At 37.0% G+C, this 9,801-nt stretch overlaps 1 pseudogene; it reads left to right on the top strand.

The window, feature by feature from the left end:
• The first annotated feature begins 419 nt into the window (after nucleotides 1–419).
• Nucleotides 420–3,925, top strand: LOC118683418 (uncharacterized; annotated as a pseudogene).
• The last annotated feature ends 5,876 nt before the right edge of the window (nucleotides 3,926–9,801 follow it).

The raw sequence follows: 9,801 nt of genomic DNA, 5'->3' as shown, positions 1-9,801 counted from the left end.
ACGATCTGAAGATTCCACAACTGAAAAAGGAGCTGGAACAACGTGGTTTGGCGACAAATGGATTAAAAACTGAATTACAATCACGGTTGAGAGAGGCCATGGAGGCGGAAAACATTAATGTTGAGGAATATGTCTTTCACATGGAATTAGAAGAAGAGACAACAAAGATAGAAGAAAAGGAAGAGGCTCAATGCTCGTCAAAGATCGTGGACATGAACATGCTTTTTTCTGCAATATCGCAGATGGGGACGCAGATGTCAACGCAAATGTCGACACAATTTAAAGAGCAGGATACACGTATGTCTCAGATGTCAACGCAGTTAGAAACGCGATTGTCAACGCATTTGGAAGAGCTGTTCGCAGCGCAACATGCACTTTTTTCAGCACAGTTGTCAGCACCGAAAGAGCTCGACGTACATATGTCAGCGCAGGTATCCTCACAGTTGGAAGAGGAGGAAGCATGTGAACCAGGATCTTCACAGTATGAAGAGCAAAAAGCTTGTATACAAGCAAAAGTGTCTTCGCAGTCGGAAGAACTGAACGGGCGTATGCCAGCGCAGGTGTCCTCACAGTCGGAAGAGGAGGAAGCGTGTGTACCAGTACAAGGGTCCTCACAGCGAAAGAGCTGGAACTGCGTATGTCAGGGCAGGTGTTCCCACAGTTGGAAGAGGAGGAAGCGTGTGAACCAATAAAAGGTTCCTCACAGTTAGAAGAGCAAAAAGCTTGGATACCAGCACAAGTGTCCTTACAGTTGGAAGAGCAGGAAGCGTGTATACCATCACAGGTGGAAGATCAGCATAAAATTGAACCTGAAACGGATGACTCTGTGCAAGAAGATCCAGAATTGGAAGGTGCATTACATAAGGTGGAGTTGAACCAATGTACAACGATTGGAGAAATAACTACAGGAAGGCCAGTCACAAAATCATATTGGACAGAACGGAGCAGTTTAAAGTTAGTGTATGGCTGTTTGCATCGAGTATGGAAAAGCGAAAATAAGCAACCCTTCCGAGTACTTATGGTTGTTCCAAGGGTTGGAATTCCTGATGTTCTTAACGTGCAGTACAAATGTCGAAGAGGAGGGCACTTGAGAGACATGAAATCCTTGGAGCATTTGAAGCAAAGATTTTATTGGACTGGTTGTCAATCAGCTATAGAAAGGATTGCGAAATATGCTGAGAACATTGTAGCTAAAGGATCAAGGTCCAGGAGTCAGGGGCAGATGAAACAGCACAATTCGCGTGCGCCAGTTGAGAAAGTAGGCGTGTATGAAGATGGTCCATTCCCCACCAATAAATTAGGAAATAGTCATGTTTTGGTAGTCAAGGACCATTTCAATGAATGGCCACAAGTATACACAATTCCTAACCAAGAGACTGAACCAGTGGCGGAGGCATTCATCAACAAGTGGGTAACGAGATTTGGTGTTCCAATGGAGTTATGTTCTGATCAAGAATGGAATCTCGAGTCAGCTTTAAGTCAAGGGATGTACCAGAAACTAAGTATCCGGAAAACGGATGGAATTAACTCCAAGAAGAGAAGGACGGCTAACGATGTCAGCACCAGCCTAGAAGACGAGATGGGGGACATAAAAGCTTTGTGTTTGGTATCGCAAATATGTCTAATCGGGACGATCAGACTTAGGTGGAGGGCAGTGTGACGAACACGGATGATAGAACAAAATCGAATCGACGATAAATTGCCAGAAGCAACTAGACAGCGAATTCGTAGTTGCCAGAATGTTCTAGTAGTAAAGTAGTTAGCGAATTCGTAGTGGCCAGAATGTTCTAGAATCAATGTTTTGTTACAGATTTACTATATAAGGGCTGCCGGATTGTGCAGCAAGGACAGTTCTAGTTAGAGTGTTGTCGTGATAAGAACAATTGAGACATAAGCAAGAAGTTGTAAGATCGTATAACGAGCAATAAGTGTTAAGTTGTTGGAATTAGAAATATAGATAAGTGTGTAGCCATTAAATTGGGGAGTTTTATTTAACAATCCAGTGATCGAACTCAAAAGTGAGTTACAGGTAGACGATTTATCGAGAAATCCGTTACAATATCAATATCTTTAGAACTATTATTGGTAAGCACACTTTGCATTAAACTACTCATTTTATTTCACTATTAGCAAATACTTTAAAATTAATGTTATAAAATTTAACACGATTTTAAAACTCTTTTTGTTTTTTATAAAATAACGGTTTAGGACGACCCTATTCACTTTTTTATTTGCACTATTTAATATAACTATTTATTAAACCTATTTATATACTATAATATTAAAGACTTATATTCACTTATTTTTATGTATAAAACTCACCTGGACACTTCCCCTTCTGATGGGAAGGGATATAGCGGTACCTCCAAATCGCAACCAGCAACACACTTTCTTCTAGGCATCCTAAAAATTATTACACAAATATTAACAAATCTAATAAATTAATGTTATCATACTCACTCCGGCTGTCTCCTTGAATAACAAATAACACTAAACTGAAATAATTAACACTGCAATTATTAACAGTGAACTGAATTTATTTTAAAGCTTCTTAAGCTTAAAAAAATGTCCGTTGAAATGATTTTTGACATCACACAGTTGCACGAAATTCATAGAATTTAGAAACCGTTACACAATAATATATTTGATAAAATTGGAAACATTTAATAATATTTCAACCCAATAAATATTAATTTAAATAATAATATGTAAATTTAATCTTTAGGAATTGAAACAACCGAAAAATATTTGAATATGTAATATAAACATTCTTAAAGTTATATATTTAAAAACATAACACGGCAACACACTATAGCAGATTTCTGTCATTTGGACGTTTTAGTAGCAGAATATTGGTTGGCAACCCGTACAAAGTGTGACTTTAGTAGCAGAATATTGGTTGGCAACCCGTACCAAGTGTGATTTTAGTAGTAGAATTTTCGAGGTAACCCGTACCAAGTGGGATATTTTTGCGAGTGTAATACTATAAGCACAATACGGGCGACGGCGAATATTCTTCGTACTCGGCGATGCCGTCGGACAGATTTTCGCCGAGTGTTGCCGCCGTGTAAAACACAATACGGACGATTTTCGCTGCAACTGTCAGTGCTTGTCAACTGGTGCTTGTGAGTTTAAAAAAATATGAATCCGCGTATTTTTCGTTTAATTCAAATTTTAAAAATGTTAAATGTAATGTTAAACATGTGTAAAATATACATAGATTTTAAATCGCGTTCAGGAAGAAGATGGTGGATACGACCCGTGAATTTAACAAGAAAGGAATTAGGGTTTCATGATACTTGTTTTAAACCGCTGAAATCAATGGATAAATAGCACTTTTTCCAATAACAAGGATGAGTGTTCACAAATTTAATGCTCTTCTTTGTTTGTTAAAAGACAAGCTCCATCGGTGTTCGAGAAGAGAACCGATAAATGAAGAAACACGTTTGGGAATTACATTGATGTAATTAATATTTATAATTTATATTAGCATTGTAAATAACAGGCAGTTATATTTAGGTACTTATCTCAAGGATGCTGTCTTAAATTTCTGGCATGGTCTCACAAAATTGGACTTTCAACGGTGAGGAAAATTATTTACGAAACCTGCGATGCAGTTTGGAATGAATTACACACAGTTTATGTTGCTCAACCAAACCAATCCGAATGGAGAAACATTTCTGAAAGGTGGGCTTTACATTTTTGATAAATAATAAAAATTGATTCCATAAATGAATTTTTTTATTCGTAGATTTTATATAAAAACCGGAATGCCGCACTGCCTAGGTGCTATTGATGGCAAACATATTAACATAGTTTGCCCGAGACGTAGTGGTTCACTTTTTTATAATTATAAAAAAACGTTCAGCATTGTTCTAATATTTATAATACTTTAGAATAAAGTTTATAATATAACAGGCTTTTCTTTGACTCACCCGGCAAATTTACTATTTTCGCTACTTCTTCCCAAACTTGGGTTTTTTTAAATACATTTTTATAATCCGGTGAGGATAAATTGTAAATGCACTCATATTTGCGGATTTCCTCTATTAGTTTTTCGTTTAAATCCATTTCACCCACCTAGTGCGTACTTCGCGTTTAAAAATATCACAATGTTTTGATTTTGAAATTGAAATAAAATCAAACAGAAACAATCTTAATATTGCCAGCGCAGACATTTTCTTGCATTTGTTTTGAAAATTCTAAAGATTTTACTGAAAATAAACTTTCTTTGATATGGCAATGCTCTGAATCAAAAATCGTCATGGTGGGCGAAATTCGGCGCCGTCGCGTATTGTGTTAATCTTCGTATACAATCGTGTGTTCGAATCACCGACGGCATCGCCGAGTACGGCGAATATTCGCCGTCGCCCGTATTGTGTTTATAGCATATAAGTGAAAATCTTAGGAGTGGCTACTTGTAGATTTATACAATGGTGAAGTATGTACTTGGGTTATTTTCCTTTTATGAACTGTTAAATTTATATAACTTACATACTTATGTATATATGCATTAATAGCAAACGAAACTATGTATTTAGCGGAAACTATGTATTGAACGGTTTTGAAATACTGCTTAGAATATTATATAAGGAAAAGAATTTTGCAAATAAAGTTAGTCTAATAGCTGACAACACATAGCGTCATTACTCGGCCCTTTGTATATTATCGTTGTTGCAACTTCGCTTAAACTTTTCGCTTTTTCGATATTTGCACGGTTACAAAAAAAATCTTTGTAGCCCCACATTTTTTGGCACTCAACGTGGGGCACGAGTGAGTTTTTTGTTCTTTCGCACATCATTTCGGAGTGTGGTCAGTATCAGACTGCATCGTTGGACATTATCTTCATTGGATATTATCATCATTGGAAATTACCTCCATTGGACTTCACAACCATTGGACACATTAAACATTGGAGTCACCAGCATTGCTCCCACACAGCGCAGCACACCAGTTTTCCACTGCTAAGCCTCGTCGTTACCATTGCCTGAAACTCATATATGCATACCCATACATAAGTATAACTTGGTTTTTTTAATTTTTTGCGGTAAAATAAACTAATCACTTATTGCTTAACTACTCACTAGAAGTATAATTATTGTTATTTAAAATAATTTTGAAGGCTCTATAAAGCATACACAAGATCTTGATCTGCACTGTCTTTGGACGAGCTAAGACGACAACGCGCGAGCACCAAGAAAAATACTACACGCATTAAAAATATCGTCGACGCCAGATTGCGACCAGGTGGAAAGGCTCTTTCAGCTGCGGAATACAAATGCCGTTTGGGCATTGGAATGGAGGACGTGGTGATCTGGAAGAGCTTTACATCACAACTAAATTGGTTATCCAATCGCAACTGGCAGAAGATAACAAAGTTTCATTTTCCACCACTTAAGCTTCCTACGTTCGATGGCAAGTATTCGAATTATCAAAATTTTATCACTTCGTTCAAGCAAATAACCGATCGTGAGCTAATATTGAAAAATTTAACCATTTGCTAAATTGTCTCCAAGTTCAAGCCTTAAAAACTGTAAATGCGTTTCAAGTGACAAATGAAAACTACCCAAAGGCGTTAGAACGGTTGAAGGTATGGTATGACAACAAAACACTAATTTTTTTGGAAGGAATAAACTCGTTATTTGATTTACGAGCAGTTATGAAACCAAATGGCATTCAGATAAGAAGTTTAATTGATAAGTCTTCAGCTATTTATGGTTCCTTGACATCACTAGGGACCGATAGCCAAATATCGTAATAAACATTACTCAACGTTTCGACCATGCAAAGAAAATTGCAACAATTGCTTATCCCATTGCATCATCACACAGGTGTAAGGTTTGTGCACGACAACACCACAGTTTACTGCGCCGCGGTTCTACTCCAGTCCAACAAACATCTACTCAGGTATTTACAACACAAGAGGCAGTCGCGCATACACACAGGAATAATTCATCGTTGGATAACGTCATCCTTGCAACAGCAAAAATTTTCGTTCGTGATGCATCGGGGAGCTACAGATTGGGTACAGCGCTGCTAGATCCCTGTTCACAGGTAAATTTTATCACAGATGATTTTTCGCAAAAGTTTCTTCTGCCAAGAAGTAAACAAAACATACAGATTCAAAGCATCGGTTCATCGTCAACAAATATTAAATTCAAAACTTCAACTAAGTCGCAAGTCACTGGTTTCGAACTTCCATTGACTTTTTGTATTACATCACACATTGCTTATCAACCAGATCCTGAAATCAATATCAATATGGAATATTCCACACAATATAGCGCTCGCCGATGATGAATTCTATATACCAAAGAAAATCGGCATGTTGCTGGGTACAGAAACGTTCTTCAGTCTTCTATCTGTAGGACAAATCAATCTTGGATCTAATTTACCAATCTTGCAAAAAACACTCTTGGGCTGGATTGTTTCGTTACGCTATAAGACGGGCAGTGACAACATATCTAAACCATCTTGTTTATTTTTAGCCAATGAATCTTCAGATGCAAAATTGGAAGAGTTGTGGAAACCATACCAGAGGCATGGACTCGTGAACAACAGAGTTGCGATCACATATACAATTCAACTTTGTAAAGAAGACCTTGTGGCAGAATAGTTTTCAAATTACCCTCAAAGATGATTCGACGTGTTTGGGCAAGTCATATTCTATGGCATTGAGACGATTCAATGCACAAGAACGTCGATTAACCGAATCACCACAATTGAAAGCACAATACGTTGAATTTATGAGCGACTACGAGAGTTTGGGTCATATGAGCGTTGTAAAAAATCCAAATCTCAGCAAACCGCATTATTTTATACTACATCATTGTGTGCTAAAACCGAGAAGTACAAAAACAAAGCTTCGAGTCGTATTTGACGCTTCCTGTCGAATCATATCCCAAAAATTATTTAATTTCACGTATCAACTAATACTGTAACGTATGGAATGGCTGCTGCACCATATCTTGCTATGCGGAGTTTGTTCTATTTAGCTAACCAGCATTTAGAACAATTTATAATTGGCGCAAAAATCGTGAAGTCCTCATTCTACGTAGACGACCTACGCTGTGGTGCTGATACTCTAACCGAACTTTTACAGATAAAGCAAGAGGTAATACAACTGTTAGAATTAGGACAGTTTAAATTTACAAATGCTTTATATTTTCATTTGAAGCAAAACTAGCACTGAAAGGTCGTCTTACAAAACGTTCCATTTTTTCTGTTGCATCATCACTTTACGACCCACTTGGATTTTTGGTTCCTGTTGTTATAACATCAAACATTTTGTTGCAAGAAATATGGCTACTGAAGTTTGATTGGGATGAATCTGAACCTCAGAACATTGAATTTGCTTGGAAAAATGTCTTAACTGCTTATCGGATCTTTTACTAATTAAAGTGCCGAGGTCCTGTTTTTTGACAGATGTGGAGTCTCTTTAGATACATGGATTTTGTGACGCATCGATTCTCGCATATGGGTGCGCAATATATATTCGTGTTATCAACAAATGCGGCACTACTACTAACATTCGGTTACTCGTAAATGAACTTGCCCTGGCACATATGGTCGCACAAGAAAGTTGCATCCCAGTTCGAATATTTTCGGCAATAACACGTTGTATTCACTAGCAACGATTTACTGGCATGTTGTGCCGCAGCGTAGTACATGAAAGACAATGAAGGTGGCAGACGACAGGCAGCATCTGTCAAATATTAAAATGATCACGTTCTTATAGGCACAGTTATTTAGCCACAGGCTTGCAGTTGTAGCGTTCGCCAAATTAAAACAATTTCTAATTTTGCCAACAACAATGAGCAGCTGAAGTGATGCTACTAATATGTGATATGTAAAATTATCCAAAGCTCTAACAAGTCTGACGTTATTTTACCAACAGAAACATAAAATAGTTCTGATACATCATTTGTAATAACAATTGATAGTTTTAAACAAATAAATCGACCTATTTACTAGTGTTTCGTGTAAATGTATAGTTTAGGTCCCCCACCGAAAAAGGCTAAATCGTCTTATTTTGACGCGAGGATTACAAATGCGTGAGCGGAAAGTCGATTCATTCAATAATTATATATGTGGAGAATTTTTGAAAAAATTAATTTTTACAAAAAAAATCAAAATATTAACACACTTTTTACATGTTCTTTCGCGTGGTAGCTCCTTTTTGCACTAGCGGCCTCGGCCGCGCTTAAAAGAAAAACCCTGGTCATTCCAAAACCGGGGTGTTCATAATTATTTCGCGTCGAACTACCTTCTGACCTGGCGGCCTTCGGCCGCGCTTCAAAAAAATAACCCTGGTTGGTCCAACGGTAACAACGAAGTTCTGTACATCAGCTCTGTGATATGTCGCTGCCGTCTTCAAAATGTTCAACAAGCTAGCTTCAAGACGACTTTTTCCGACAAGAAAATTTCGCTGTCTCGTCTATGTGGTTAAAGCTTAACTATTGCATACGCATACTGCATCTCTGTAATAAAAGTGTTCGTTATAGTTTAAACACAATACGGGCAACGACAAATATTCGTCGTACTCGGCAACGCCGTGTAACACACAATAAGGACGATTTTCGCCGCAGTTGTCAGTGCTTGTCAACTGTTAGTACTTCTAAATTGCACAGCAATTTGTAGACGCAGGCTTAAGGCCTTTATGTGGACAGGGATCACATTAACTCAATAGCACCCGGCAGGTTTCTGGAGTTTGTGACGGTGCTTGGACTTTGGGAATACATGTGATTGAGGAGAAGGCACAATATACCCTAGGTCGCGGTGCAAACCTCATACCATTCTAATTCTAGTGCTTGTAAATAAAAGAAAACATGAATCCGTGAATTTTTCGATTTATACAAATTTTAAAAATTGCATCTATAATGTTAACCATGTGTAAGACATACATAGCACAATAGACCATAGGTCGTGGTGCATATCTCAAAATTAATCTATCTAAGACATACATAAATTTTAAATCGCTTTCAAGAAGAAGATGGTGGATACGACCCGTGAATTTAATAAGAAAGAAATTAGAGTTTTATGGTATTTGTTTTGAACCGCTAAAATCTATGGATAAATAATAAAAATTTATTCTATAATTGAACTTTTTGCCTGCCGCACTGTTAGGTGATGGCAAACATATTAAGATAGTTTGCCCGAGACGTAGTGGTTCACTTTTTTATCTTTATAAAAAAGCATTCAGCATTGTTTTAATGGCAGCTTGTGACTCCGACTATACATTTACTTTTGTTGATGTTAGGGCAGTAGGAAGTCAAAGCGATGGCGAAATTTTTGCCAGAAAGGCTTTTGGGAAAATCATATTAAGAGGAAACATAATATTGCCTTCTATGAAGAGTTGGTGGACGATTCGTAAATGGTGATATCGTTCCTGGAATTTGGAGGCGAACAACTTCGCAAATTCCAACTTTCCGAATTTCCCACAAGCCAACCGTTCAACAGCGGAGGCGTTTGCATCGAGATATGAATTGGCGGAAAATTTATTTAACGATTAAGCCAGTATTTTGTAAAATTTTATTAATTTTTCATTAAATTTCTTTTTTATTCAGTAAAATTCATATAAAATAACATAAAGCGTTCTTATTTGAAAACAACAATTCCACTATAGTGTAACAGAAGCCAATTCATAAGAAATATGTAAATATAATGTGTAAAAATTCAAATTAAATAAAACAAACGTATTGCACTAAAAACATAATATATTATTTGCATAAAGAATTTACTTCAGTCAAACACATGTAATTTCTAGTTTCCTAACTCATTATATACTAAAGCTACAACTTT

Source organism: Bactrocera oleae, chromosome 2 (genome assembly GCF_042242935.1).
Source record: "Bactrocera oleae isolate idBacOlea1 chromosome 2, idBacOlea1, whole genome shotgun sequence".
In the NCBI taxonomy this organism is placed as follows: domain Eukaryota; kingdom Metazoa; phylum Arthropoda; class Insecta; order Diptera; family Tephritidae; genus Bactrocera; species Bactrocera oleae.
The sequence above is the reverse complement of the archived record's forward strand: the minus strand, read 5'-3'. Positions and strand labels throughout refer to the sequence as shown.